Source organism: Pelodiscus sinensis, chromosome 20 (assembly GCF_052426305.1).
Source record: "Pelodiscus sinensis isolate ZL-2025 chromosome 20, ASM5242630v1, whole genome shotgun sequence".
In the NCBI taxonomy this organism is placed as follows: Eukaryota; Metazoa; Chordata; order Testudines; family Trionychidae; genus Pelodiscus; species Pelodiscus sinensis.
Window position 1 is genome coordinate 30,840,372 of NC_143071.1, and position 21,905 is coordinate 30,862,276.

The window sequence follows — 21,905 nt, forward strand, 5'->3', positions numbered from 1 at the left end:
CCCGTTCTTTCGAACGTCTTATAGAGGTGCGGTTAGTTACTCCCCAGTGCTTCCCGGGACTCCATTGGGAGTGACTGCGGGGAGTACGTACTTTGTAAGGCTTGTGCTGTAGAACATTTCCATTGAAATACCATTTCCTGTTTCACATGGATTCAGTGTCTATGCTCAGAGGCTCTTAGTTCGGAATGGGGCATTTCTACCCTCAGAACAATCTTTTTTATTTGGAAATAACGGCCCTTAGCAGAGCAACAGTGACACTCGGTGGTCATTGCCGGTAATGCACGTGTAATTCCATCGCCCCCAGCTGCTGTCCCTCCTCTCCCCTCTCCCCTGCTGCCCACGGCCCCCCTCATCCCGCACACCAGGCTCTGTGCAGCCCTGTCCCCTCCTGCCCCCGGCCCCCTCATCCCGCACACCAGGCTCTGTGCAGCCCTCTCCCCTCCTGCTTCCTCACCCCAGCCTGCACCCCCATCCATACTCTTATCCCGGGGCCCTTCCTCACCCCAGCCTGCACCCCCCGTCCATATTCTTATCCCGGGGCCCTTCCTCTCCCCAGCCTGGACCCCCATCCATATTCTTATCCCGGGGCCCTTCCTCTCCCCAGCCTGCACCCCCATCCATATTCTTATCCCGGGGCCCTTCCTCACCCCAGCCTGCACCCCCCGTCCATATTCTTATCCCGGGGCCCTTCCTCACCCCAGTCTGCACCCCCATTCATGGGAGCCATCAGTCCACCTTTCCCTGCACCACATTCAGTAAAGTGTCTGATCAGGGTATGAGAGCAGCCCTGAGCCTTTGTCTCCACTCAGCAGGTTGCACCACACAGGATATGTGGATGGTCCTGGGCTCTGTACAGCACTCGAGACTGACCCCTGGGCACGGCTTCTGGGTCCTAGCCCTTTGCTGTCACTCCTGCCCGAGGGCTTTGCTGGCTCCAGACTGGGTAACAGCTGGGAAACTGGCTGGGCAGGGGGCTAATGACAGGGAGCAGAAGTCTTCCCAATCAGCATTGAGACTTGATGGGAGGCTGAGAGGTCACAGCAGATGTCCTAAAGGATGGGCTAGCTCACCATCTGAGGGGATCAGTCTCAGAGCAATTCCAGCCCTGCCTCTTTGGGAGAGCCTCCCACAAAGCCATAAGGCGGGGTCTCTGAGGTTGCCCCCACCTTGCACCTCTGTCCTGTGTGTCTGATGTCAGGATCTCTCTACGAGGTCACCGCCTCCCCATCGCCTTTCCCCAATAGCCTGAGATTCTACAACAGGCCTTTGAGATGTCATCGCCCCCCCACCCCGACCGTCTCCTGCAAGGATGGCGTTCTGCCCCTAGTCTGCCCCTGCCCCTCGGGACACACTGACTGATAAGAATACAGTACTCTCAGATAGACATGGAAAGGGGTAACGGGTTAATGAGCGCTAGAGCAATTCCACCCACAGGATCCTGCTCAACCTTAACTTAGTGATTTCTATGCCTAGAGCTCAGGTGGATCAGAAGGAACAGGCTCCAAACCTCTCTGCGGCTCTTACCTTCTGAACAGGTAACATCAACTCCGTGGGTAGGGAAGGAGAAAACTCTGACGAGATTCCTCCTCGTGCTCCCATAATTAATCCTAATTCTTTCTCCGCCCTCGACGAGAGACCTTGAGAAGGAGCCTTGCTGCTGCAAAGCCATTAGAATCTCTGAGCTTGTCCCTGCCTTGCACCTCTCTTCTGATTGGCTGATGTCAGGTTAGGGTCTCTCTGTGAGGTCACCACCGACCTATCACTATCTCCCAGTAGGCTGAGATCCTGCAACAGGCCTTTGTGATGTCACTACGCCCCTTCCATCCCCTGCAACGCTGGTTTCCTGGCCCTGGTGAGCCTCTTTGGATGTGTGAGTGGGATGATGTAGGGCAGTGGTCTCCAACCTTTTTACACCCAAGATCACTTTTTAAATGACAGAACAAGCCAAGATCTACCGTCTTGCCCCTTGCTTGAAGCCTTGCCCTCTCTATTCTCCTCCTCTCCATCACTTGCTATCCCCAACCCTTAAACAGAGAGAGAATGAGCGCTGAGTTAGTTACTGTTATAGTTACAATGCTTCACTTTGCGATTAGGGTTAAGTGCTTCACAATGCTTTGAAGAGAACGGTTGTCAATTGTGTAACAGTAAGTTTGAGCGTGCCCTGGCGCACAGCGAGGGGAGCTGTTTCTGGCTACATAGTAGTATATTTTTAACAGTTTGAAGTTACATGACCTAATATTACATTCCTAACCAATTATATTCTAGAGGGGCAAAAATGTTTAGATTTATAATTAAACAATCCTAACAAATAATAATAATAATAATAATAATAAATCTAAACACTTCTCAAGCTTGATAACACTAAATCTAAACCCTTTCACAAGAATAAATCTAAACACTTCTCTGCTTCTTCTACTTAACAAACTTCTCCTCCTTAGACTTGTAGTTGTGGGGAACAAATTCTGGGGAGTCACTTCCACTTGGGGAATCATGTTTAATACTTGACTATGTTATCCCGACACTAAGGCTGGCCAAGAGACTGTCCCAGACTGATCGTAACAGACTGTTTTGTCCGCGAATGGGCTGAGAGTAAAGGGCGTGTTCGGAATCTGTGGCGCCCAATCTGAGGCTGTCCGAGGTGAATCTTAAAGGACAACTCCGTGCGCCAATGGGCGGTGACTAAAGGCGCGTTCTGGGACTGCTGGCGGCCAATAGGTTGTCCGGGGTGGATTATAACAGACTCTTCTGTCCGCGAATGGGCTGTGACTTAGGGGTGTTTCCTGGCTGTGTGCCAGCCAATGGGCTTTCGGAACACAGCATAGGCGGAGGATAGTGTCGCCCAATGGGCTGTCAGCAAAGGGGATCCCTCCTCTGGTTCGGCCAATGGGCTGCCGCAGGGGGGCGTTGTCTGACTGGGCGGCCGGCGCCGCCATGACAGGAAGGTCCGAGGAGCGCGCGGGGGCGCGAGCGAATCCTGGGTCCGAGTGCGAAGCTGCCCCGCCCCCAGCCCGCCCCTTGTTGGTGTCTGGCCCGGGGGGGAGGGGGCGCGAGGGAAGGTGGGGGAGCGGGCTGGGGGAGGGGTGTCTGGGCCGGGGGGGGAGGGGGCGCGAGGGAAGGTGGGGGAGCGGGCTGGGGGAGGGGTGTCTGGCCCGGGGGGGGAGGGGGCTGGGGGAGGGGTGTCTGGGCCGGGGGGGAGAGGGCGCGAGGGAAGGTGGGGGAGCGGGCTGGGGGAGGGGTGTCTGGCCCGGGGGGGGAGAGGGCGCGAGGGAAGGTGGGGGAGCGCGCTGGGGGAGGGGTGTCTGGCCCGGGGGGAGAGGGCGCGAGGGAAGGTGGGGGAGCGGGCTGGGGGAGGGGTGTCTGGCCCGGGGGAGGAGGGGGCGCGAGGGAAGGTGGGGGAGCGGGCTGGGGGAGGGGTGTCTGGGCCGGGGGGGGGGGGGCGCGAGGGAAGGTGGGGGAGCGGGCTGGGCGAGGGGTGTCTGGCCCGGGGGGGGAGGGGGCGCGAGGGAAGGTGGGGGAGCGGGCTGGGGGAGGGGTGTCTGGCCCGGGGGGGGAGAGGGCGCGAGGGCAGGTGGGGGAGCAGGCTGGGGGTGGGGTGTCTGGCCCGGGGGAGGAGGGGGCGCGAGGGAAGGTGGGGGAGCGGGCTGGGGGAGGGGTGTCTGGCCGGGGGGGAGGGGGCGCGAGGGAAGGTGGGGGAGCGGTGTCTGGCCCGGGGGGGAGGGGGCGCGAGGGAAGGTGGAGGAGCGGACTGGGGGTGGGGTGTCTGGCCCGGGGGAGGAGGGGGCGCGAGGGAAGGTGGGGGAGCGGGCTGGGGGAGGGGTGTCTGGCCCGGGGGAGGAGGCGGCGGCGCAAGGGAAGATGGGGGAGCGGGCTGGGGGTGGGGTGTCTGGCCCGGGGGAGGAGGGGGCGCGAGGGAAGGTGGGGGAGCGGGCTGGGGGCGGGGTGTCTGGCCCGGGGGAGGAAGGGGGGCGAGGGAAGGTGGGGGAGCGGGCTGGGGGAGGGGTGTCTGGCCCGGGGGGGGAGGGGGCGCGAGGGAAGGTGGAGGAGCGGGTTGGGGGAGGGGTGTCTGGCCCAGGGGAGGAGGCGGTGGCGCAAGGGAAGATGGGGGAGCGGGCTGGGGGTGGGGTGTCTGGCCCCGGGGAGGAGGAGGGGGCGCGAGGGAAGGTGGGGGAGCGGGCTGGGGGTGGGGTGTCTGGCCCGGGGGAGGAGGAGGGGGCGCGAGGGAAGGTGGGGGAGCGGGCTGGGGGTGGGGTGTCTGGACAGGGGTGAGGTTTAGGAGCAGGCTGGGTGTGAGGGGTCTCAGTGGAGGGTGTGTGTGAGCAGGCTGGGGGCGTGGGGTCTCAGCCTGGGTGAGTGAGGGGCCACTAACTTCTTTCACAGTGCTGCCAGCACCATGGCCCAGGATCAGCCTCCCGCTGGTCCCATTGGCAGGATATTGGCAAATGGGAGTAGCAGGAAAATCCTCCAGGAAGCGGGTCCATGCCCTGCTGTGGGAGGGGGAGGAGGAAGGGAAGCAGCAGTGTGCGGAGCCGATTCTAGCTCCGCTTCTTCCTTGCAAGCTGGATCCGGCAGGGAGCCTTGGGGCTTTTCCCCCACCCCCGCCCTTTCACCTCCCCTCTCCTGTGGCATGTGAGAATGGAAGAGCGTCATATAGAGAGTTAACTTTCTTTTAGGAGCAAACAAGGAATTTTTCCTTTTTTTGAGGGAGACTTAGGACAGGTTATTTAGAGCTTGTCAGAAAACTTCAGATGATGTCCACTAGCAGACATCAAGAAATGAAGAACCCGTCACTTGCTTTGGTAGTTTGTGCCAGTGGTGAATCATCCTCCCTGTGAAGTATTGGTGCCCTATGTCCAAGAGGAACGTGTCTGGTTTCACCTTCCAGCCACTGGCTCTTGTCCTGCCTTTCTCTGCACCGTGAACCGGCCCTTTGGTACCCGACATGTTCTCTCCGGAAAGGCCCTTAGACGCCCGAGTAACGTCACCTCTCAGCTTTCCTTGTACAAGCCAACCACACGGAGCTCAAGAGCAGAGGAGAAGGACTTTCTCTGCAGCCCTCCAGACTTTTTGCTCTTTGCTGCCCCGTCTCTAAGTTTCCAACAGCTTTTCAAAATGTGGCCCCTGAAGCAGGCTGCAGTCTCCAATCTCAGTCTCATGGACGCTGCATCACCTCCCTGCCCGGCTCGCTTCTCTGCTCGTGGGGCAGAGCTGGCGGGCAGGGCAGCGGGTCGGTCACAGCTCAGCCTCGCAGGGTCAGTGATGCGGCTCCCCCGGCTCCTTCTTTTTCTGCTTGTCCAGGGCCGAATCCACTCGCCCCTCAGCAGGAGCCAGGTGATGGGAAACATGCTTCTGGGCAGGCTCTACACGCTGCTCCAGTTTCACGCCATCCTCGCCGACTTCCCCTCCTGCTCCGTCGCCCCGGGTAGGTGGCAGCAATGGCGGGAGAGGCCCTCTAGAAATGGGCATGGGGGGGCTCTGGCCCGGCTGAGAAACGGGCACGGGGCGGAAGGGACATTAGAGCTGACGCTAGAGTCCCCTGTTGCCCTGGCTGGGCGGGGAGGGCCCCCCGGCGTACCAGAAGCCCACGGGCTAATCAGACTATAGCGGGTTTGTGGATTTAGGGTTTCTGCTCCAGAGGCCGTGGTGCCTCAGGCTTTAGCTGAATGCGTTACAGCAGGAGGATTTTGCTCAGGAAGGCCAGGCAGGAATAGCTGGTGGGCGGGAGGGGTGCAGCCGGCCAGGCCTGCGGCATGGAAAGTGGAGTATCGGCGGGTGACGCTAGGGATGCTCAGTGGAGCTGAATCAACGACCGTAATTTAGCGACTATATCCCGCACCCGAATATACCCTGCAGTTTTTTCTATTTGAGTAACCTCTTTTATACCCCGCACACGAATATAACCCGCAGAGCATACAAGACTTTTCTGTGCCGGGGGTATATTTGCTGGGGGTATGTTTACGGTGCGGGGGGCGGGGGGGGATAGCCACTCACCGCCCCAGGTTCCAGCACAGCCGCTAGCCTCCGGGTGGGGGAGCGCTCACCGCCCAGTTCCTGCCCAGCCTCAGGAAGGGGCAGGGGCGTGAGCACAGGAGGGAGGGGCGGGGGCACAGGTGGCTCTCCATGGCACTGGCTCCCATTCCCCCCACTTTACTGCTGATAGAGAGGCGTGGCGCGGAGGGTGTGGGGGGCAGACGGAGCCGGTACCTGCACGAAGCTTTCCAGCCAGCTCCCCGCATGTGCCAGCTATCGCAGGCAGCAGTGGCAGGCGGGGTGGGGGTCGCCAGGGCTCACTGCGGACGGAGGCAGCTGCGTGAGATGCCGGGGCAGCGTCAAAGGAAGCAGTCCGTGCTGGGGGTGGGGGCTGGGAGCGCACTGGCTGCCGGCCCCACCTCAGGAGACTATCGAATAGTCGTGGAACCGACAGTATTTTGTGCGCTTCCAGGACTATTCACTTCATGGCTGCCTAACGTCCCTGCTTGCCTTGCGGTCAGCGCGGGCTGGGGATTTGGATGGGGAGGGTTTGAAGGGGATATGCTGGTAGGGGTCCTGGATTTCATTTCTGTTGCTATTGGGTTGGAAATAGCAGAGTAAATATGCCTTATCAAGGTAACGTCACAGCCAGATCCCAAGGGAAGTATGGTTCTGAGGCTAGCTAGACCATCGGGTCTGACTTCGGTAGCAGGCAAGTTAGTTGAAACAATAGTAAAGAATAAAATTGTGAGGCATGTAGACGAACCTAGTTTGTTGGACAAAAGTCAACATGGTTTCTGTCAAGGGAAATCATGTCTTATTAATCTATTAGTGTTCTCTGAAGGGGTTAACAAACATGCAGACAAGGGGGATCCAGTAGTAGTTCTTCGCGTAGTGTCCCAGTGGGTGCTCCACTGTAGGTGAAGGGTCGCCCTGAGCCTCAGATCGGAGCTTTGTATAGCAGTTTCCCCTGTTGAGCCACGCATGCCCAGGAGGCGTCTCGAGCCCTTCCCGCCTCCTGAGGTTCCTCACAAGGTTCCTCACCAAAGGCTCTTGTGTCAATTCCATGGCCATGGGAGAAGAGGGAAGGTCCTTTCTTGGATTGAGAACTGGTTAAAAGGCAGGAAACAAAGGGTAGGAAGAAATGGTAAATTTTCAGAATGGAGAGGGGTAACTAGTGGTGTCCCCCAAGGGTCAGTCCTGGGACCAATCCTTTTCAACTTATTCGTAAATGATCTGGAGAAAGGGTTAAGGAGTGAGGTGGTAAAGTTTGCAGATGATACCAAACTGTTCAGGATAGTCAAGACAGAAGCAGACTGTGAGAGACTCCAAAAAGATCTCACCAAACGGAGTGATTGGGCAACAAAATGGCAAATGAAATTTCATGTGGATAAGTGTAAAGTAATGCACATCGGGAAAAATAACCCCAACTATACGTACAGAATGACGGGGGCTACTTTGGCTATGACAAATCAGGAAAGAGATCTTGGAGTTATCGTGGACAGTTCTTTGAAAACTTCCACACGGTGTGCAACGGCGGCCAAAAAGGCAAATAGGATGCTAGGAATTATTAGGAAAGGGATAGAAAATAAGACCCAGAATCTCTTACTGCCCCTGTATAAAACTATGGTACGCCCACATCTTGAATACTGTGTACAGATGTGGTCTCCTCACCTCAAAAAAGATATTTTGGCCTTGGAAAGGGTCCAGAAAAGGGCAACTAAAATGATTAGGGGTTTGGAACGGGTCCCATATGAAGAGAGGTTAAAGCGATTGGGACTTTTCAGTTTAGAAAAGAGGAGACCGAGGGGGGATACGATAGAGGTCTATAAAATCATGAGTGGTGTGGAGAGGGCAGATAAAGAAAAGTTATTTATTAGTTCCCATAATAGAAGAACTAGAGGACACCAAATGAAATTAACGGGTAACAGGTTTAAAACTAATAAATGAAAGTTCTTCTTCACGCAGCATGTAGTCAACCTGTGGAACTCCTTGCCAGAGGAGGCTGTGAAGGCTAGCACTATAACAGAGTTTAAAGAGAAGCTAGATAATTTCATGGAGGTTAGGTCCATAAATGGCTATTAGCCAGGGGATACAATGGTGTCCTTGGCCTCTGTTTGTCAGAGGCTGGAGAAGGATGGCAGGAGACAAATGGCTTGATCGTTGTCTTTGGTCCACCCTCTCCGGGGCACCTGGTGCTGGCCACTGTCGGCAGACAGGCTATTGGGCTAGATGGACCTTTGGTCTGATCCAGTACGGCCGTTCTTACGTAGATGGTATCCTGAGTCCACGAAAGCTCATGATCCTAGCTACATTGTTTGTTAGTCTATAAAGTGCTACCAGACCAGTTGTTGTTGTTGTTGTTGTTGTTTTATTTCCAGATGCTATGAACTAGCATCCCGTGGCTACCTGCCACCTCTTCAGTCATTTCAGCATTTTAGTGTTTAAGACGGTATTATCTAGGGTTATTTTTAGTTACATATGCTTAAGGCTTTTTACGCCTTGTGTATTTGGCTCGAGTACAGTCTTCGATACAGGCTCAATGCATTATTGCCTTAATTTATAAGCATCACCTAGCAAATACTTAGTCCTGCAGGCACCAGGTATTTCACTTGCGACCCCTCTCCCCCCGGCTGTGAAGAGCGGCAGGGAGGCGGAAGGCAGCTGCCAGAAAGCCGCACAGCGTGGCCGGGACAATGGGGCTCCAGGAGCGTGGCTCAGCTACAGGAGGAGGCAAGGCAGCGGGAGAGTGGGATGCGGAGCAGAAAAGAGGCACAGAGGAGAAAGAGATGGGGGAAAGGAGCCTGCAGGGGGGAGGGTGTTAAGGACTGCGCATGCCATGAAGGAACCCGAGGAGGGCAAGGAGTCTGGTAAGAAGGGGGGGGGGGGGAGGAAGCGACCCAGGGCAGTGAGGGTGGGTGGCCACACACATTCATTTAGCATTTTAGGGGGTGGTGGTATCACGAATGTTGAGAACCCCTGCTGTAATCCATGTTCCAGCAATAACTTAATGAGTTGAACATCACGTTTTTATGTATGTTTTACCCTAGAAATACACAAGCCTTTTACTTTGGAAATAAATCTAAATGCCTGGTGTTCTGTTCATATTCTTTTGCACGGGTGTTGCAGTTTATTCATATTTAAGAACTTATGTTTTAATTTATTGCTCACCATTTTAGAGTTAGATGTTCTCACTGACTTTTTAGCTGTTCTGTTCCCCGCACTTATCAGCTCAGCGGTATTGCTCGCTGCTGGCTGGTTAGGGGCTAAACTCTCCACACCAGATTTAGTGGTTTTCTCTTGGAATGTCAACGTAGAGACGACTACACGATTAACCAATAAGCCTCAAGTTATTGGTCAATCCTGTCGATTACACGCATTCTCCCCTCTTACCCGCTGTCTGTCAGAGGCAGCGAGGAGGGAGGAGGTGTGAGCTGATACCTGTGAGAAGCCAGCTTTTAAGTCAGCTTGTCACAAGAGGGCGCGGTTGTACAGTTGATCAGCTCCCCACAAGCGTTGGATCGGCCTGTTCCCCCACCTCTGTGCTGCTGCCTCTGATACAGAGGAAGCAGTATGGTGGAAGGAGGCAGGCGGGAGCTGATATGCATGAGCACTGTGTGTGGTGGCTTCATGGACCCACCTGTCAAACCCCTTGCTGCCTCTTCTAGAGGCAAGAGGGGAAGACAGGAGCTGGTGCTGGCTTCGCAGAGCTGCCTGCCTGCCTGCCCACGCTGCTGCCTGTGCCTGAGGAGTGTGCAGAGAGGGGGCGTGACAGTCAGACGGGGCCATGGCAGCGCATTCCTGCATGGAAGCATTTGGCGCGGCGTGTGGCTTTTGCAGGGGCACGTGTTCGTGACGTATTCCAGTCAGACGGTGTCCTGGCTGCAGTGCCAGGCGGATCCTAGGGTCCCACTCCTGGAGAGCAACACCCCTCCCCTCCCCAGCCGGAGCCTGCAATGGCCCAGACAGTCTGAGAGGGCCAGAGGGAAGAGGCAGGCGGGACAGGGACTCGGGCTCAGGGCCCCACCCGTGACTGCAGCGGGAGCTGGCAGACACTGAGATGGACACGCACCCTCTCGGGGGGTCTCTTGTTTTGACAGTTCACACCTGGCAACCCCACTCGGTCTCCCATGATGCACTGATGTGGGCGGGGGATTGTAACTCCTTGGCGCGTTCTGGCACGAGGCAGGAGCTGTGCGTCTCACATCCCTCGCGGGGCAACAAACAGCAGTCACGTGGGCGCTGTGAGCTCTCACAATGTAGCGTCGTGCCGGCACGTGTGGCGCGGTGGACGCCCGCGCCCCGTCCCACGGACCGGAAGTGACGTTTGCTCGGTCCACGGCCTGACAGCAACCGACTGGGAACCGTGACCGGAAGGTGTCCAGGTACGTGCTCCAATCGCGCCCCCCGGGAACAGGGCTCGGAGTCGATTGGGGGGGATTTGAGAGCAGCCTTCAACTTCCTGAAGCGAGATTCCAAAGAGGCTGCAGAAAAGCTGTTCTCAGTGGTGACAGATGGCAGAACAAGGAGCAAAGGTCTCAAGTTGCGGTGGGAGAGGTCCAGGTTGGATATTAGGAAAAACTATTTCCCTAGGCGGGTGGGGAAACACTGGGATGGGTTCCCTAGGGAGGCAGTGGAGTCTCCATCCCTAGAGGTGTTTAAGTGTCGGCTTGACACAGCCCTGGCCGGGTTGATTTAGTTGGGATTGGTCCTGCCTAGCGCAGCGGGCTGGACTTGACCTTCTGAGGTCTCTTCCAGCTGTGTGGTTCTAGGATTCTGAGAGAGCGTCTGCACTGGCATGTGCTTTTACGCAAGAGCATCCGTGCCAGTGTGGACGCTCTCTTGCGCAATAAACTCCGATGGCCGTTTTAACCATCGGCCTTTCTTGCGCAAGAAATTCCTGTTACCTGTCCGCACTGGCCTGTGCCGGAAGGGCTCTTGCGCAAGAGGCTTCTTCCTGAGCAGGAGCATCCTAGTTCTTGCGCCAGGAGCCCTGGTTGTACACAGGAGAAGGTCAGTTTCCTTGCGCAAGCACACACGGCCAGTGTAGACAGGCAGCAAGTTTCCGCGAAAGAGCGGCCGCTTTGGCGCGAGATGGCGCCAGTGCAGACACAGCATCAGTGTTTTCAAACCGGACGCAGCCGAGGCAGCCCCCCCCCAACCCGCCCCACGCTGCACTTTGTAAGGCAGCAGCAGCATCTGCCTGTCCCACACAAGCCCGCTGGGCAGTTGGGTGTGTGTGGGGGGGGGTATTTGGTGGGGGGAGCTGCCTGCTGGGGGTAGGGAGGAGCAGAGTGGGGGGTTGGGGAGGAGCAGACTGAATGAAGAGTTTGGTGGGGGGCGCAGAGTGGGGGGGTTGGGGAGGAGCAGACTGAAGAGTTTGGTGGGGGGCAGAGTGGGAGGCTGGGGGGCAGAGTGGGGGGTTGGGGGGCAGACTACAGGGGGTTTGGTGGGGGGGGCAGAGTGGGGGGTTGGCAGGTCCTGACGCCACAGGACAAGCCGGCTGGGCAGTTTGGGGGGGGGGTGTCTCTGAGGCGGGGGGGGCCGAGGGGAGCAGGGGAAGTAGCCGCGGTGACTTGTGGGAAACGTTCCGTGCCCCAATCCCCAGCTCCCATGGGCTGTTCAATTGGGCGGGAGCAGCGGAAGTGACATCACAATCCAGCCGCTGATCCAGGGGTTGGTCTCGCGCGGTGTCACGCCCAGCGTGAGCGATGCATCCTGGGAGTTGTAGTTCCCACAGTGCGGCCTCCCGGGGCGTGTCTCAGTGCCCCCCGCCCCAATCATAGCCACGCCCCTCCCGCCCAGGCCGTCATAGCCACGCCCAGCGTGTTCCAGCCTCTCCCTGCCCCAACTGCATCGTTGGGCGCCCCCGCAGCGCTACTCAGGCCCCGCCCCTGTCTGCCCCCGCCCCGCGGTCCTCAGCCCCCCCCTGCTCTGCACAGCCCCCCCCGAGCTGCATCCCCCTCCCCCACCTTCCACCCGACCTGCATCAACTGCTCCATTCTACACCCCCCACCCAACCTTCCCCTGTTACCCCCCTCAGGCCATTCTACACCCCCCCCCCAACCTGCACCTGTTACCCCCTCAGGCCATTCTACACCCCCCACCCAACCTGCACCTGTTACCCCCCCAGGCCATTGTACACCCCCCACCCAACCTTCCCCTGTTACCCCCCCAGGCCATTCTACACCCCCCACCCAATCTGCCCGTTACCCCCCCCAGGCCATTCTACACCCACCACCCAACCTGCCCCTGTTACCCCCCCAGGCCATTCTACACCCCCCACCCAACCTGCCCCTGTTATCCCCCTCAGGCCATTCTACACCCCCCACCCAACCTGCCCCTGTTATCCCCCTCAGGCCATTCTACACCCCCCACCCAACCTGCCCCTGTTACCCCCCCGAGTCCTTTCAACACCCCCCTCTCAACCTGCAAGCCCCTCCCCCGGCCCCCAGGCCATTCTACACCCCCCACTCCAGTGCATGCTGAACCCCCCCTCCCCTGCCCTCCAGTCCATTCTACACCCGCCACCCAATCTGCACCCCCTCCCCCAGTCCTTTCAACACTCCCAGCGCAACCTGCACCCCTCTTCCCCAGTCCATTCAATACCCCCCTGCCCAGCCTGCACCCCCGTTACCCTACCCCCAGTTTATTCAATATCCTTAGCTCAACCTGCACCCTCCTCACACTCCCTGTGCACTCTACACCTCAACCCAACCTGCACCCCCATTCTTCTCACACTCCACTCCATTCAGCACCCCTAGTCCAACATACACCCCCATCCCCCCGCTTCCCAGTCCAACCTGCATCCCTAGCCCGACCTGCCCCTCTTCCTCTGCCCCCAGTGCTTCCCACACCCCCTTTCACTCCACCCCCAATCCATCACACCCCCAGTCCAACAGCACCCCCACTCCTCCTACCGCAGCCTAACCTGCCCCCCCATTATCTGTGCTGCAGCCGAACTGGCACCTCCCTTCCCTCACTTCCCCAGTGCATTACAACACTCCCAAGCCAATCTTATCCCCCATGAGTGCTCTCCCTCGCTTCAACCATATTTTTATCCTTCGGGTCCCTCGCTTTCCTTCCTCTCCACAACGCCCAAACCAACATGTCCCCTCTAGCCCCTTTCTCCATTCATGGGGTCTATCGGTCCCCCATTTTGCTCCCTGCAACATCCCCAAGCTCACCCCGACCTGCGCCCTATTCCTTCCCATCCCCCGTACGTGGGACCTCTCACCTCCCTGTTGGCTTCCTTCCCAACCCACACACCCTCCTCGCACACCCCTGTCTCGCCAGGTCTGCGACCTTCCAGCCTCCCTTCTTCCTTCCTTCCCAACCCACACACCCCTGTCTCGCCAGGCCTGAAACCTGTCAGCCTCTGTTATTCCTTCGTCCGCGCCCTCAAGTTGCACTCCTACCCCCTCAGTCCTCCTTCTTCCCAACACTGGCAGCCTGCCATATCCTTCCCTAATCTGCTCCCCGCACCGGTTCTCCCTCCATTCATGGGATCCCTTAAGCCCCAGCTCTCCCCAATTCCAATTATTGTTCCCCATGAACTTGCTGAGTTGACTTTGCCCGCCAACCAAGGGCCCTCAAACACTCCTCCATGCTATTCTTCAACTCTGGGGCCTCTAAATCCCCCAAACTGTCAGTGTCCCTGGGATCCTCAGACCTCTCCCCTCCACAGTGCAGCCCCCAATACCATGTATTCAAGACAGTCATACTTAGGGCCTGTGTCTAGACTGGCATGATTTTGTGAAATACTTTTAACGGAAAAGTTCTTCCGTTAAAAGTATTTCTGCAAAAGAGCGTCTAGATTGGCAGGGATGCTTTTGCACAAAAAGTGCTTTTACGCAAGAGCACCCGTGCGCAGCATAGACGCGCTTTTGCGCAAGAAAGCTCCGATAGTCATTTTAGCCATCGGGGCTTTCTTGCAGAAAAAATGACGGTGCCTGTCTACACTGGCCTTGTTGTGCGAGTATTCCTGCGCAAGAGGGCTTATCCCTGAGCGGGAGCGTCAAAGTGTTTGCGCAAGAAGGACTGAATTCTTCCATTAGAACGTCAGTGCTCTTGCGCAAATTCAAGCGGCCAGTGTAGACAGCTGGGAAGTTTTTGCACAAGCGGCCGCTTTTGCGCAAAATCTTGCTAGTCTAGATGCGCCCACGTAGAGACCAAAATAGGAAATGAACTTCTCCACTGATCAGCCCCTTTGAGACTCTATTCTTTGCAGTGCTGCTGTCTCCATCCACAGGACATGGGCAGGTCTGCTGGGTGAACATCTCCACAGATGTGGTCTTGGAAGCCTTCAAAAAAGTAGGGGACAACTAGCAGTCGGTTTCATCACAGGCCATGAGCTTCCTTTTGGGTACGAAGAATTCTGCTGGGTATGCTCTGTAAGGAGACTATTTGGATGTGGGCTCAAAGCGCTCTTCTCCACTGGTATTTCTGCAGTGCCAGGGAGAGGCGGAGTGGGAGGGTGGAAGACAGCAGCATAATTTAGATGTGAGAAGAGGCTACGCGACATTACGGACTGAGATGCCAACGTATTCCCTTTTACGTTGTCAGGTGTACTGGTTTCCCTGGTACAGAGAGACTGAAAAGTAAGTTGCTTGGTTTGATTTCCCCCTTTGCTGGGTTGGGTAGCGAGCGCTAGGAAGTCAACCCTCCCGGTGTCCTCCCGTCTGGGGACGGAACAGAAACGAGACCAGCGAGCTCTGGAGCTTGGTCGAAGCGAGGAGAGAACCGTGCGGCTGGGAGCGGAGCAGCTGTCACTGTCACGGAGATAAGTGTCAGGTCTGGAAATCTCTCGGCTTACGGCCCACTCGTCCCTAGGAAGGGAAGTCACGTTTTCTTAGACAGCGAGTCCCAGTGGAGGTTCGCGAGGTGCTTCCTTGGTGGTGGGAGAAACAGGGCTCCCGTTGGTCAGGGGTGCTGGTTTCTCTGGAACACGGTGTCCTTTTCAGCAGACGCTTGGCTCGAGGAGGAAGATGCAAGGTGGTAAGGTTTCTGGCTGCCTCTCATGTGTTTCTCTCTTGTTGCTCTCTCGTATTGGCCAATACATCCTGTCTGTCTGTTTCTGTCTGTGTCTTTGTCCTTGCTCTGTTTCTGCCGTGTCCTTGTACAGCCCACTTGCAGGCATTCCAGGTGAGCATCTCCATGGGTTAAGGGCTCAGGAGCCAACGGGAATTCTGCAGGTACGCGAGTCGCGCAAGGGAGAGCGGTGGTGCGTCATGGCTGACCTGACTCAGTGTTCTTCTAGAGGACCCGATACATAGGCGACGGGGGGGAAAGGGCTAAAGTATAGAATTCCCACAGCCACAGACCTTAGTGAGTGTGAGCTAACGCTGGGCTTTTTCAGCCACCCTTGCAGAGGAATCAGTGCGGGGCCGTGGGCTGAGAAGATACCGTCCGAGATGGACTTGAGCTGCCTGGACGTGATTCTCGGAACACGTGAAGGGTCCTCAGCGTTCGGCCTTCCCATGGCTCTGTGTGAGAAAGAGGTGCGTGCTTTGAAATCTTCAAGCGTCCTGGCAGTATGTTTCTTCTGAGGCAGAGAGCTTCCTGCTGGGTCACGGAGCCTGGTGGCTTGGGGAATGGTGAAGGGGCAGTAGGCGGTTCAACAGAGTGTGGATAGAGATTCAAGGTCTCCTTTCACTCCCCGTTCCTGTAGTGGCAATGGGAGGTGGTGGCCGATGGTGGGAGGAGAAGCGATGCCACGTTGTTGCGGACTGAAATGCTAAGTTGTTTGTTTGTTTTTTCCCCTCTGCTGTGTTTGGTAGCGAGCGATAAGAAGTCAACCCTCCCGGTGTCCTCCTGTCTGGCGATGGAACGGAAAAGAGAACAGCGAGCTCGGGAGCTTGGTCGAAGCGAGGCGAGAATCGTCCGGCTGGGAGCGGAGCAGCCATCGCTGACAGGGAGATAAGTGTCGGGTCTGGAAATCTCTCAGCTTACGGCAAACTCGGGTCTAGGAAGGGAAGTCACGTTTGCTTAGACAGCGAGTCCGAGCGGAGGTTCCCGAGGTTCTTCCTTGGTAGTGGGAGAAACAGGGCTCCCGTTTGTCAGGGGTGCTGGTTTCTCTGGAACACGGTGTCCTTCTCAGCAGACGCTTGGCTCGAGGAGGAAGACGCAAGGTGGTAAGGTTTCTGGCTGCCTCTCATGTGTTTCTCTCTTGTTGTTCTCTCGTATTGGCCAATACGTTCTGTCTGTCTGTTTCTGCCTGTGTCTTTTGTCCTTGCTCTGCTTCTGCCGTGTCCTTGTACAGCACACTTGCAGGCATTCCAGGTGAGCATCTCCAAGGGTTAAGGGCTCAGGAGCCAACGGGAATTCTGCAGGTACGCCAGTCGCGCAAGGGAGAGCCATGGTGCGTCATGGCTGACTGACTGTCACATTACCGAATGGGAGGGAAGCAGCCAGATCGCTCCTGCACCCCTAGGTGGGGGTGTTGGCCCCAGAAATCTGTATGAAAGGGAGCCATGTGGGGTATTGAATGGGAGCTTGTGGTTTTCTGATCCTGTGTACACTGATCGTAGGATGTGCAATAAGAACTTTTAAACCAGCAGCTGCAACATCTCTGCTAGAGCCTGCATCGAGAACTGGGAGATTCGGTGCATGTAACGTACTGTACTTTAATAACCTTACTCTCATGCTTTTCTTTCTTGTAGTAATAAACCTTTAGATATAGATTCTAAAGGATTGGCCCAGCGTGATTTGTGGGTAAGATCCAGAGGGTAAATTGACCAGGGATCTGTGGCTGGTTTCTTGGAACCGGACAGAACTTGTTCGGGGTAGGTGGGATTGGGTGCTAGGACCCCCCACCTGTGTATAGGCCCGGGGCCATCTGGGGCACGGATATTGCTGGGGTGTCGGAGGGGTTTTGCTCAGGAGGCTTCAGGCAGGCAGCTGAAGCGCTCTGTGAGACTGGTTTGTGGCCTGTGTGGAGAGGTCGCCAGTCGGGGGCTGTAAGGAACCCCGGATTTGAGCAATTCGCCCTGAGCGGACGCACTCAACTGTGCCCAGACACGGCCCGGTCTGTCACACTGACTCAGTTTTCTTGTAGAGGGCCCGATACATAGGCGACAGGGAGGGAAAGGGCTAAAAGATAGAATTCCCACAGCCACAGACCTTAGTGAGTGAGAGCTCACGCTGGGCTTTTTCTGCCGCCCTTGCAGAGGAATCAGTGCGGGGCCGTGGGCGGAGAAGAAAGAGTCCGAGATGGACTTGAGCTGCCTGGACGGGATTCTCGGAAGACGTGAAGGGTCCTCAGCATTCGGCCTTCCCATGGCTCTGTGTGAGTAAGAGATGCGTGCTTTGAAATCTTCAAGCGTCCTGGCAGTAGGTTTCTTCTGAGGCAGAGAGCTTCCTGCTGGGGCACGGAGCCTGGTGGCTTGGGGACTGGTGAAGGGGCAGTAGGCGGTTCAACAGAGCGTGGATAGAGATTGAAGACCTCCTTTCTCCCGCGTTCCAGTAGTGGCAGCGGGAGGGAGTGGACGATGGTGAGAGGCTGCGGCGCGATGGAGAAGAAGCGATGCCGCGTCCTTGCGGACTGAAACGCTAAGTTGTTTGTTTGTTTGTTCGTTCCCCCTCTGTTGTGTTCAGTAGCGAGCGATAAGAAGTCAACCCTCCCGGTGTCCTCCCGTCTGGGGATGGAACGGAAACGAGAACAGCGAGCTCGGGAGCTTGGTCGAAGCGAGGCGAGAACCTTCCTGCTGGGAGCGGAGCAGCCATCGCTGACACGGAGATAAGTGTCGGGTCTGGAAATCTCTCGGCTTACGGCCCACTCGGGTCTAGGAAGGGAAGTCACGTTTGATTAGACAGCCAGTCCGAGCGGAGTTTCCCGAGGTGCTTCCTTGGTAGCTCCCGTTTGTCAGGGATGCTGGTTTGTCTGGAACACGGTGTCCTTCTCAGCAGACGCTTGGCTCGAGGAGGAAGACGCAAGGTGGTAAGGTTTCTGGCTGCCTCTCATGTGTTTCTCTCTTGTTGCTCTCTCGTATTGGCCAATACGTTCTGTCTGTCTGTTTCTGCCTGTGTCTTTTGTCCTTGCTCTGCTTCTGCCGTGTCCTTGTACAGCACACTTGCAGGCATTCCAGGTGAGCATCTCCAAGGGTTAAGGGCTCAGGAGCCAACGGGAATTCTGCAGGTACGCCAGTCGCGCAAGGGAGAGCGGTGGTGCGTCATGGCTGACTGACTCAGTGTTCTTGTAGAGGGCCCGATACATAGGCGACAGGGAAGGAAAGGGCTAAAGGATAGAATTCCCACAGCCACAGACCTTAGTGAGTGAGAGCTCACGCTGGGCTTTTTCTGCCGCCCTTGCAGAGGAATCCGTGCGGGGCCGTGGGCGGAGAAGAAAGAGTCCGAGATGGACTTGAGCTGCCTGGACGTGATTCTCGGAAGACGTGAAGGGTCCTCAGCGTTCGGCCTTCCCATGGCTCTGTGTGAGTAAGAGATGCGTGCTTTGAAATCTTCAAGCGTCCTGGCAGTAGGTTTCTTCTGAGGCAGAGAGCTTCCTGCTGGGGCACGGAGCCTGGTGGCTTGGGGACTGGTGAAGGGGCAGTAGGCGGTTCAACAAAGCGTGGATAGAGATTCAAGGCCTCCTTTCTCCCGCGTTCCAGTAGTGGCAGCGGGAGGGAGTGGACGATGGTGAGAGGCTGCGGCGCGATGGAGAAGAAGCGATGCCGCGTCCTTGCGGACTGAAACGCTAAGTTGTTTGTTTGTTTGTTCGTTCCCCCTCTGTTGTGTTCAGTAGCGAGCGATAAGAAGTCAACCCTCCCGGTGTCCTCCCGTCTGGGGATGGAACGGAAACGAGAACAGCGAGCTCGGGAGCTTGGTCGAAGCGAGGCGAGAACCTTCCTGCTGGGAGCGGAGCAGCCATCGCTGACACGGAGATAAGTGTCGGGTCTGGAAATCTCTCGGCTTACGGCCCACTCGGGTCTAGGAAGGGAAGTCACGTTTGATTAGACAGCCAGTCCGAGCGGAGTTTCCCGAGGTGCTTCCTTGGTAGCTCCCGTTTGTCAGGGATGCTGGTTTGTCTGGAACACGGTGTCCTTCTCAGCAGACGCTTGGCTCGAGGAGGAAGACGCAAGGTGGTAAGGTTTCTGGCTGCCTCTCATGTGTTTCTCTCTTGTTGCTCTCTCGTATTGGCCAATACGTTCTGTCTGTCTGTTTCTGCCTGTGTCTTTTGTCCTTGCTCTGCTTCTGCCGTGTCCTTGTACAGCACACTTGCAGGCATTCCAGGTGAGCATCTCCAAGGGTTAAGGGCTCAGGAGCCAACGGGAATTCTGCAGGTACGCCAGTCGCGCAAGGGAGAGCGGTGGTGCGTCATGGCTGACTGACTCAGTGTTCTTGTAGAGGGCCCGATACATAGGCGACAGGGAGGGAAAGGGCTAAAGGATAGAATTCCCACAGCCACAGACCTTAGTGAGTGAGAGCTCACGCTGGGCTTTTTCTGCCGCCCTTGCAGAGGAATCAGGGCGGGGCCGTGGGCGGAGAAGAAAGAGTCCGAGATGGACTTGAGCTGCCTGGACGTGATTCTCGGAAGACGTGAAGGGTCCTCAGCGTTCGGCCTTCCCATGGCTCTGTGTGAGTAAGAGATGCGTGCTTTGAAATCTTCAAGCGTCCTGGCAGTAGGTTTCTTCTGAGGCAGAGAGCTTCCTGCTGGGGCACGGAGCCTGGTGGCTTGGGGACTGGTGAAGGGGCAGTAGGCGGTTCAACAAAGCGTGGATAGAGATTCAAGGCCTCCTTTCTCCCGCGTTCCAGTAGTGGCAGCGGGAGGGGGTGGCCGATGGTGAGAGGCTGCGGCGCGATGGTGGGAGAAGAAGCGATGCCGCGTCCTTGCGGACTGAAATGCTAAGTTGTTTGTTTGTTTGTTCGTTCCCCCTCCTCTGTGTTCGGTAGCGAGCGATAAGAAGTCAACCCTCCCGGTGTCCTCCCGTTTGGGGATGGAACGGAAACGAGAACAGCGAGCTCGGGAGCTTGGTCGAAGCGAGGCGAGAACCTTCCGGCTGGGAGCGGAGCAGCCATCGCTGACACGGAGATAAGTGTCGGGTCTGGAAATCTCTCGGCTTACGGCCCACTCGGGTCTAGGAAGGGAAGTCACGTTTGATTAGACAGCCAGTCCGAGCGGAGGTTCCCGAGGTGCTTCCTTGATAGCTCCCGTTTGTCAGGGCTCCCGTTTGTCAGGGATGCTGGTTTCTCTGGAACACGGTGTCCTTCTCAGCAGACGCTTGGCTCGAGGAGGAAGACGCAAGGTGGTAAGATTTCTGGCTGCCTCTGGTGTTTCTCTCTTGTTGCTCTCTCGTATTGGCCAATACGTTCTGTCTGTCTGTTTCTGCCTGTGTCTTTTGTCCTTGCTCTGCTTCTGCCGTGTCCTTGTACAGCACACTTGCAGGCATTCCAGGTGAGCATCTCCAAGGGTTAAGGGCTCAGGAGCCAATGGGAATTCTGCAGGTACGCCAGTCGCGCAAGGGAGAGCCATGGTGAGTCATGGCTGACTGACTCAGTTTTCTTGTAGAGGGCCCGATACATAGGCGACAGGGAGGGAAAGGGCTAAAGGATAGAATTCCCACAGCCACAGACCTTAGTGAGTGAGAGCTCACGCTGGGCTTTTTCTGCCGCCCTTGCAGAGGAATCAGTGCGGGGCCGTGGGCGGAGAAGAAAGAGTCCGAGATGGACTTGAGCTGCCTGGACGGGATTCTCGGAAGACGTGAAGGGTCCTCAGCGTTCGGCCTTCCCATGGCTCTGTGTGAGTAAGAGATGCGTGCTGTGAAATCTTCAAGCGTCCTGGCAGTAGGTTTCTCCTGAGGCAGAGAGCTTCCTGCTGGGGCACGGAGCCTTGTGGCTTGGGGACTGGTGAAGGGGTAGTAGGCGGTTCAACAGAGCGTGGATAGAGATTCAAGGCCTCCTTTCTCTCCACGTTTCTGTAGTGGCAGCAGGAGGGGGTGGCCGATGGTGGGAGGCTGCGGCGCGATGGTGGGAGAAGAAGCGATGCCGCGTCCTTGCGGACTGAAACGCTAAGTTGTTTGTTTGTTTGTTCGTTCCCACTCTGCTGTGTTCGGTAGCGAGCGATAAGAAGTCAACCCTCCCGGTGTCCTCCCGTCTGGGGATGGAACGGAAACGAGAACAGCGAGCTCGGGAGCTTGGTCGAAGCGAGGCGAGAACCTTCCTGCTGGGAGCGAAGCAGCCATCGCTGACACGGAGATAAGTGTCGGGTCTGGAAATCTCTCGGCTTACGGCCCACTCGGGTCTAGGAAGGGAAGTCACGTTTGATTAGACAGCCAGTCCGAGCGGAGGTTCCCGAGGTGCTTCCTTGGTAGCTCCCGTTTGTCAGGGATGCTGGTTTCTCTGGAACACGGTGTCCTTCTCAGCAGACGCTTGGCTCGAGGAGGAAGACGCAAGGTGGTAAGGTTTCTGGCTGCCTCTCATGTGTTTCTCTCTTGTTGCTCTCTCGTATTGGCCAATACGTTCTGTCTGTCTGTTTCTGCCTGTGTCTTGTGTCCTTGCTGTGCTTCTGCCGTGTCCTTGTACAGCACACTTGCAGGCATTCCAGGTGAGCATCTCCAAGGGTTAAGGGCTGAGGAGCCAATGGGAATTCTGCAGGTACGCCAGTCGAGCAAGGGAGAGCGGTGGTGCGTCATAGCTGACTGACTCAGTGTTCTTGTAGAGGGCCCGATACATAGGCGACAGGGAGGGAAAGGGCTAAAGGATAGAATTCCCACAGCCACAGACCTTAGTGAGTGAGAGCTCATGCTGGGCTTTTTCTGCCGCCCTTGCAGAGGAATCAGTGCGGGGCCGTGGGCGGAGAAGAAAGAGTCCGAGATGGACTTGAGCTGCCTGGACGGGATTCTCGGAAGACGTGAAGGGTCCTCAGCGTTCGGCCTTCCCATGGCTCTGTGTGAGTAAGAGATGCGTGCTTTGAAATCTTCAAGCGTCCTGGCAGTATGTTT